Genomic DNA, 10,145 nt, shown 5'->3' with positions numbered 1-10,145 from the left:
AGAAAGTGGCGCCTTCTTCTTAAACACCCACTTGCATCCGGTAGCATGCTTCCCGTCTAGAAGCTCCACCATCTCCCATGTTTGGTTCTTGTCCAAGGATGCGTGTTCCTCGGACATTGCCTGCAGCCATCTATCTTTCTCGAGGCAATTCAGTGCCTCCTTGAAAGACATTGGTTCTCCATCTCTTGCAAACAAAGCAATAGTCACATAATCATCAAGACGTGTAGGCTGCCTCGTCTCCCACCTCGCCCACCTAACAGCAATGCTCTCATCAGTCGATCCTTTACCGTCAACTGAATTAGGTTGAATGTGCACATTCTCCACCTCCACCCAAGTCCTTTCTTGGACATTGCCGCCACCTAAACTCTGATCTCCCTTCTAATTGGAAGGCTTCACCATGTGATTTTCATCAAAAGCCACATCCCTACTGAAAACAATCTTCTGCGCTTCCGGATCCCAAAGCCGATAGCCCTTCACCTCGTTGCTATAACCCAAGAAAATGCACTTCTTGGACTTTGGATCAAGCTTCGATCTCTCATCAGCAGGTGTAAGAACATAACCCAGACATCTAAATACATGCAACATGGAATAGTCAACAGGTTTTCCATTCCATACCTCTTCAGCCATCTTTCCATCAAGAGCAGAATTCAGCGACCTATTCGCCAAATATGCCGCCATCTGAACTGCTTCTGCCTAGAACTCCTTGGGCAATTTAGCATTCAGCCGCAAACACCTTGCTCTCTCCGCAATGATGCGGTTCATGCGTTCTGCAACGCCATTCTGCTGAGGGATCTTCTTTACCGTAAAATGGCGCCGAATGCCATGCTCTATGCAGAACTTATCAAATTCAGAAATTTTAAATTCTGTACCATTGTCAGTCCGCAAGACCTTGATCTTTCTCCTCGTTTGGTTCTCAACTCTTGCCCACCAAGTCTTGAACCGTGAGAAAACATCTGACTTGTGTTTTAAGAAATAAACCCAAACTTTCATAGAAAAGTCATCAAAAAATGTTAAAAAATACTGAGCACCTCCATGACTGATCACGTCAACGGGCCCTCAAGCATCAGCATGAATATAATCCATGACACTGCCAGTGTCACGCTTTGCCATGTTGAACGTTACCCTGCACTGTTTGCACATGACACATTACTTGCAAAAATCCAATTTGCAAGACCTCACCCTGGGTAGCAGACTTCATTCATGTAGCTTCTACATACCGGTCTCACTCCTATGGCCCAAACGCAAGTGCCACAAGAGTGTGTCATCCGTCATCCGCTCATGTGGTGTAGTAACTGCAGCTCCACCTATCACAGTGCTCCCTTCAAGCTTGTAAATATTGGCTCGTAGATGTGCCCCCTTCATCACAATGAGCGCTCCCTTATAAACTTTCAATACTCTGTGCACGGCCTTGAATGTGCAGCCATTCGCCTCTAAATACCCGAGGGAAATCAAACTCTGTCGTAGTTCTGGCACGTGTCGCACATTTCTCAACACTCTGATTGCTCCGTCAAACATTCGGATCTTCACCGTTCCAATGCCGACAATCCTACAAGGAGCGTTGGTTCCCATATAAACCACTCTTGAAGCACTCGCATAAGAGTGAAACCAGTCAACGTGAGGACATAAATGATAAGAACAACCAAAGTCCATAATCCACGAGTCTAATAATTCATCAGCCGCGACAAGGGCAGTGTAGACGTCTCCATCACATCCTTCTTCCACCATGGTGACATTAACAGTGCTCGTCTCACCAGCCTCTGTCTTCCCATTCTTCAACTTTGAACAATCTCTCCTCAGATGTCCTTTCTCATGACACTTGTGGCATGTCACGCTCTTCAACCACTTGGTCTGAGACTTGCACCGATGATTCTTCTCTACCGACTTCCCCTTCTCCTTCTCCCATACACGTTCCTTCCCGTTCTTCATGCAGAGTGCCTCGCCATGGGTATCTTCAGCTCCATTCTTTCGCTGATAATACTCCATCAAGGTTGTAATAACCTCCTCAAGGCCTGGCACTTTGCTTCCATGCAACAAGGTCGTCAAGAGGTGATCATACGACTCGGGAAGAGAAACAAGCAGAAATATCACTTTGTTCTTGTTGGAGAACACCTCCTCAATCTTCATCATATATGTAATCAACTGATTAAAACAATCAATATGAACATATAAATCAGCACCTTCAGCCATACGCAGCCCGAACAACCGTCTCTTCAATGCCAACTTGCTCATCATCGACTTTGATGCAAAGCGTTTCGCCAACTTATCCCAAATTGCCGCGGGATCCTTGTCGTTGAGAACATGATAAAGAGCACTATCAGATAAACACGACCAAATGGTGCTCGCGGCCTTTTGCTGATACTTGTGCCAATCAGCTGGCGTAAAATTATAAGGCTTCGGCCCGTCCAAGGTCAACGTCAAATCCTGCTGGATCAATAGATCGTACACCCGCTGCTGCCACAGGTTAAAGTTCGACGAACTGTCTAGCTTGTCAACATCAAAATGAGATGAAGACGATGCCATATCAAATCCGACTAAAACAACCAATAGCTCTAATAACACTTCTCGAAACTCTTTGAAGAAAACAACAAAGTAAGACGCTACGGTAAAAATGTGGAATCAACCCGGACGAGATAAATGTCGATGTATAGAGACAGATAATAAGAACCTCTTTACGTCACAAGCGTAATGTTAGCGTGCAAGGCTCTCGGTGCAGGGCACTGGCTTCTTGCGTGGTGCAGTAGAGCAACTCTTTCTTCAACTCCCAAGCCAAGGGAGTAACCACCAAGGAGTGATAAAGATAAAACAATGGAGAGAGAGAGGAGAAAAGAGGAAGAGACAAGAATAATGAACAGAAAAATAACTTGACGGCTTCAGGGTTCAAGGGGGATGAACAAACCTTCAAATAAAAGAGAAATGAGCCCCCAAATGGGCCATTTCCTCACAAAGGACAAGAGGGGAGGGGGGCACCTCGATTCCCATGTCCCCTCCCTTATTGGGGCCCTAACAAGTCAAGCCCCGCCTCTCCCCCATTACCGTGGTGGGGGGGCTGACAAACCCCAACAATGAGTTTATGGTACGCGTAAGCTTCTTACTTGTCTAAAGTTAAATTAATCCCTAGTTCTCAAGAACGATTCGAGGACAATGCAGACATACTTGCTGCAACAAATCGAAATCCGTATTATCATGTATGTGCAAGCTGGGGTACGCCAAGAACCAATTCTGGTGCAGCGAGGGCATTTTGTGAAGATGGTTGCGAAGATGATGGTGCACTGTGGGTGTGACAAAGATGGATGGGCACGCGACTTGATGGCTACGACCTATTGGTCAGCGTTCGAGGATAACTCAGCGTTAAGGCGGTAGCTACGTCCTTTTCTGTAAAAGTGTTTTATATTTTGAAGACATATATATCAAATCTGATGTATCTATATCAGCAGACCATGGCACGCATTGAATAAGGGTAAGCTCATAAAGATATTTAATCGCACATCGCAGATATGTTTTAGCGTATCGCCCCATTCAGCCTACAGTCATGAGCTACTCAAGTTCAGGGAATCTGGGCATTTATATATTTTTTGCAAATATCCCATCTTTCAACTATACATGCTGACGGTCCCTTGGGTCCTTATGGATAGTTCTATTTTAAATATTCCTTATTTCACAATTTGACTTTTTTGCTTGTTTCCTCAAACCTGTAATCCTCTAGGCTTACGAAGAATTAAAAATCTATTTCTTGCCACACTCATCTTCCATGAACAAATCTTGTCCGATGATACCTCGGGAACTCTCCAAGAAAAAATGCAGGCATTTTGAGCCCAAGTGGATTTGGAGTATGCCCTATTTTCCAAAATGCAAATGCCATGAAATCCCGAGTCAAGAGGAAAAGGCAAACCAATACATTTCACCAAACTATAATCACATTTGTTTTATCTAGTTCTCTTCTGTGCAACGAAAGAGGCTAAATCATATGACTGGTTTTAGGAGCTTGAGGATTTAGTTGTCGCCCAGACCATCAATTGGTGGTATTTACCCAAAAACCAACTATTTGTTCTGTGCATGATGAAAGCTACCTCACGAGAATCACATCTGGGCCTTCTTAGATAAATACTTTTGGAGGGAAATGCATTAGATGTTGATACAACGATTTCAAAATACCTTTATTCCTTAACCCTGTGATCTCGCAGCCATTTATCTGGAGACGCTAAGGATAATGGGTGCTCTTTGTTGAAAGAATTTTCTGAACTGGTTGATATCAGTCCCTGAAAGATTTTATACCGATCCTCAAGCATGCTGGTTTATGTCACAATAGTTTAATAGGTCTTTCAGCCTGATAATCAAAAGACATCTTGAAGATACACCGTTCAGTTTGGCTATGAACCACAAGGCACAATCAACAAATTACAAATTTTCCTAGTCCGGATGCAGCAACAACTCCATGAAGGTGATTCTATATTCTAGATGTGATCATCTGTCTCAGAGTTTGAGAAGATTCAATTGAGGTTTAATAATAAGTCAATGTCGTATTGGTGTTGCAGAATGGTCGTAGAGCTCTCATAGCATGCATATTTTATCTGGAGTTAACGTAATAAATCACCTTATGGATTAAACAAGTGATGCCATTTTTCAAGTTATCAGAATATGCACACTATTATTTGTGATGTTTAACATTAGTTTTGGATTTAGGTATTTGACCTTTCCAAGGTCAAGCACTTTTATTCTAATAATTCTGTTGTGTTCTAATTTAGTATGCTTCAAATAAGTACAATGCCAAATAAGGAGGATAAATACTGTTGTAACTTTTTTGAGCATTTCACCGAATAATTTAGAGGGTGCCTATTGAATGAGGAATGATAGAACATGCCTTATGTCAAACTTATCTCTAGCATGTGTGGCACATGTGTGCAAAATTATGTCCTCACATGTAACTATAGTGGTAGCCGTAGAAAATTGCAAAAATCAACTGGCAGTTGCGACGACGAAGACATGTATTAGGTGGCCATGATGGCAGCGACGTGGGCTAGGTGGCCCTGACTGCGGTAGCACGGGAGAAGCTGCTGCACCTATAAGGGAGCACAGCAGGTGCTGCAGTAGATGGGAATAAAATTTTAGTTTTTATTGATAAATCGTCAGTTAAAACATGTGCATGGTCTGTTCTTTGGCATTGTTTCCATTTTGATGGGACCAAATCATACAAGTGGTTTTATCACGTGATTTGTCAATGAAACAAAATTTTGATCCCCTTACAATGTATAAACACGGGTAATGTGGTGAGTATGGGTTAAATATGCAGAGAGTTAGGGTTACTTCTTTTCAAAAAAATCCCCATAAAGTATATCAAATCTGCTAAAAAAGAGGTCGCTCAACTCATTAAAGTTCAGATAAACTTTTTAGAATTTCTTTATTTTCAGATAGAGGGTAATGTAAGTAATATTAGAAATATCTTTTCCATTACAATGTTTTAAAGTACGAGTAAACTTAATGGAAATTTGAAAATGGTGACTTAGACCAGCCCTCTAACAATAGCTGAGTTCAGGGTAAATCTTTGAGTATAAATTTACAAAATTTGTATTTGATAACTTAGAAAGATAAAGTATGATTTTCATATAAATATGGGAATTTTTTGAAATGAGACAAATAATTTCAACATTAAAATCCATGGCTTTATAAAGTATGACGATTATGACATTGGCTCAAAGTCAAAACATTGAGGAAGCAATTGATGTCACAACTGATGGATACTATGTGGACGTCAAGCTAATCATGCTACCATGTTTATTAAAGTTCATTTAATAAAATATTAGCTTTAATTATTATTCTGTGTGATTTTTATAATGTAGTCCATGAATACGTGCAATGAATTAGTAAATTATGATCAGATCATAATAAGCTGATCACTAGTCTTTAAACATGTATTCTAAATATTCCTATTCGATGGACAGACGAGACGGACATCGAATTATCCGCATAGAATAGCACTAGCTGATCCTATTTATATGATAAGTATAGCTAAACATGTATCTATTAGTGTCGCAACACTAAGGACAAATAGTGGGTGTTCTTTGGAGAACGAGTTCACTGAATTGATCCGTACGAATCCCTGAATGGTATTATACCTAAACGATAATCACGTTGATTCAAGTCATAGTTGTATAAGTTATCCACACCAAGGACATTTATTGAGTGGAAGAGTACGTTTTGACTATGACTTGTGAACCTCTAATCATGAGATTCAAATAAGTTATATATCGGATGTAGTAAGAGGCTTACAGAGATGATTGAGTTTTCAAGATGGGATCATCCGCCCTCGGTATAAGAGTATTTTAGGATGTCGTTAGTTAAATCGCTTTATTGTTCTTCTTGATACCTGTCTGAACTTCTAAATCACTTGGCTTGAGTCGAATGTACAAGCCCTGACTAGGATTAAGGGGTGAAATATAGAGATTTTCTAGCTATTCCAATTGCATTTGAAAGAAAACTATAAAAAAACTTACATAAAGTGATGGGCGACCATTTCAACACCAAGACGGAACGCCGTCAGCAACCGCATCGAGCCGCACGAGCCGACGTCCGCAACACCTCGTTCAAGTACTCCAAGTGACGATGAAGCTGCAGGCGCTTTTAGCTTATGGGCCGGGCCGTTTGTGTGTTGGCCTTGTCCATTTTGATCGTCTTGTTTCTTCTCGTGTTTAGAGATAACCGCTCGTGTTGAGACAGTTCCATCAAGTTACGCCGATTAGGCATGCCCATAACGCTATATAACGACTGCATGCCCAAGAGGACGGACAGACTTGAGATTTGAAATCAAAGTGTCCTTGTGTTTTTTTTTTCGTTTCAGTGTTCCTAGCCATAGATGTCGACTCTCAGAACGTGGGATCGTGGCCACCTCTGCACGTCGAGATCATCGTGAATGTTGCCCTTGTTTGCTGATATTCTAGTTTCCATTTAGCATCAAGAATCGCTCATCTTGGCGGTTGTTGTGATCAAGAAACACCCAAGAAGGGTCCTGCGCGGAGATTTTGGGATATTGGAGTCTCATGTTGTTGTCACCATCGTCGCCAACGCCGCCGTTCTCGCCGTCGCCATCCTCGCCACCGCCGCTGGCTCGCCTCTACATTGCCATTTGGTGCCCACGTCGTTGGGCGCCTCTGCTTCCCCGCGTGACAGCCTTTCCCGAGCAATCCGCGCCCCGGCCATTGCACCCGAGTCCCATGCACCATTCCACGCTGGTGCCAATGCACGGCTGTGCCCCCACACACCCGCGACGTCTCACCTGCACCGGTGCACCGATGCCTCTTTGCCTTGTCCGCGTGTGTTGTCCCACGCCGGGCGCCCTCGCCAGCGTGTGCCCCACCGCAGAAGCCCGTACCTGTGCGATCGTGTGTGCGTACCCGCGCCTTGCGCACCTACAGGCCTATACGACGCTCGCTTGTACCTGTTCTGCCAACTCCAGCGCTCTCGACTACTCGCTGCACCGCTAGTGCCATTCTACCTGCCTCGACCAACAAACTGCTGGCCGTAGCTACTCCTTCTAGGCCGTGCTCACCACCAACAACTCGTCAAGGTTACGTTGTTCCCCCCCATCTCTTGCAATTTTAGTTCAATATCTTCCTTTCAGTATTTGCCAATTATTTTCCGAGCCTCCAGAGTTAGGAGTCCCTATCTCGTTGCCCTGTCAATACATCCTCCTAGTGAGTAGATAGGTTATTTTCTTTGTGGTACCCCTTAATTTGTTTCGTAGGACGTTGGACGCCAGTGCGTAGTAAGATACTCCTCGCCTTACGCGTCTGGATTGGTCCAAAGGGGCATTGGGAAGTTGGTTGTGCTCAGTCAAACTTCGCCAAGTTGACTACTCATTGAATTTGACTGTTAATTCGTTGTACTTGTCGTTGATCTCAAATTTGTCATCATATCATCTAGCATTTAGTGCAGTCTTAAGCGTTAACAGTGGTGTAACGCGAGCCGTCCAATCCCGGCCCTCACCATGTTACATCAAAATGGGTTAAGATTCTAGGAGATTAAATTTTCCAATTCATTGTCCAATAGAGTAGTTATTACTGAATTGTAGAGACTAGAGAACCAACCAAAACACATCAAAATTTTCTTCTTAATCTCTCTAATTGAACTCTTTGATCCTTTCAATTGGATCAATTAATTCACCTTAGAGCCCCTTATTTCTTCTACTCCTCTCATCTGTCCTAACCCTCTCTCTAACCTCCTTGTCTACATAGGCTGATTTAATCCTCATTAAAGATCAAATTTACTTTTATTAGGGTTTATCAAATAAATCATCAAAATTGAATTCCTTACTAGCTTCCCTTGGACGATACCTTTACTCATAACTATACATTGTAAGTTAAGATTTCATAAATTTTATTGTATAAGCTGAAATTAACATGACAAGGGTTTAAAATTTTATAAAATTCACCCCTATTTTTGGCTTATCATTAACCACACCAAAATCGTTCAAGATTCTCGCGCGGACGATAGATTATACATATACTGTAACCAATGACAGTAAAGGTTCCGCAAGAGTGCTCAAGACTACTCGTATATTCTAGTGCACGTGGTGTAGCTTGGAACGTCATGAGATGGAAACTTAACCTATTGATTGGGTTAAATCAATCATTAGTTAATAAATCTATATGTTGATATAGTAAATTAATAAGGTTGGTCAATAAATATTGTTGGGCCATCTAAAGTTGTTAAAACTTGTTATGAGGAATAGAGACTTCCAATCTATAAATCTTGCAATTTGAGATTGGAGTACTAGGACATGGATCCTAAAAATTCAACACCTAATTTTTTTGAATTTTATGAGGATGTGGTTGTCAAGCATTGATTTTTCCAGACATACCTCAATAGAATTTTCATTATATCTATCAATGCTATGAGGACTGGAAAAACCATATCTACTACCACCAAAATTATAGGAAACACATAGTTACGACAAACAATTTGCGATGAAGGTAATGAAAGAAAGTGAGGATCCAATGAAAACCATTATATGTTTAATCCAGAATGCAATTAAACCCAAACATATTCCAGGAATAAAACATTATTTCCAAATTTCAAACTTGGCCAACTTTGATTTGGAAAATTTTAATTATATCTGCTTTTAGATCAATAATGATTAGTTTTCCTGGAAACTTCAAAATGAGACTCATGAGTTTAATGCCATGGTAATGGTTAAAATATCGTAAAAATAACAGCAACATGAATCATAATCATGAGACTTAGGTATTAAATATAGTGGATGTGATATAAAGTAATTCGCAAGAAGCATGTTACCATACCCCAAATTGAATCATCGATGATCCCTCCATAATAGAAATGTATAAAGTGTATAAATAGACTAACAAGTACCTTGAACATCTATGGGTTGAAAATTGGTATATTTTGAAAGAAACTGTCTACCTCAAGTGTTGTTAAAAGGAACTAGTGTACTTAAAATTTTAGGGTCCATCAGTAAGTACATATAAAGGAAATTATGAAAACATTTTACCATATCCAGATCAAGTGTTGTTTTTTCTAGTTGCAAATTGTAGAATCAAAATGAAAAAATCACAACAAATGTAACCTACTAAAATCCTTTTTATACATAATCACTCTCAATACAATAAATAAAAACACATGGAATAAATCGTTCCATCCTAATTATATTGTTTGTTCATTTTTTAAAAATTCTCTTTTTCACTTCTTTTAATATTAAATACTTTCACAATACAAACTATCTGTGTACCTCCAGAAAAAAGGGGGATTTGAAAATGTAGATCATGGAAATTAGAGGACAAGAGTTGTGTAATTTAAGAATTTTGTGCAGTTTTTAAGCTTATACTTTTACACTCACCCAAATAGTATCCATCAAACCCATCTTGTTGTCCTCATTACTTCTAGGTTTGCTGCCTTGGTTCATCCATGGAAAACATGATTCCATTGGTGGAGAAGCGTCGTAACCGATTCCTAAACAATCTTTAAAATCAAAATCAAATGTACCTTGTGGGGAACTTGTTCCACCCGTGACTTGGCCACTCTGAGACCGTTCCAAAGCCATTCACATGTCCCACCTCTTGAATATCCACTCGATAACGCATCCCTTGGATCTCCACGTCTTCTTCTTCAAGTCTTCATGAACGTCATTGAGATGTTCT

This window comes from Wolffia australiana, chromosome 13, assembly GCF_029677425.1.
Source record: "Wolffia australiana isolate 7733 chromosome 13, ASM2967742v1".
Taxonomy (NCBI): domain Eukaryota; kingdom Viridiplantae; phylum Streptophyta; class Magnoliopsida; order Alismatales; family Araceae; genus Wolffia; species Wolffia australiana.
The sequence above is the reverse complement of the archived record's forward strand: the minus strand, read 5'-3'. Positions refer to the sequence as shown.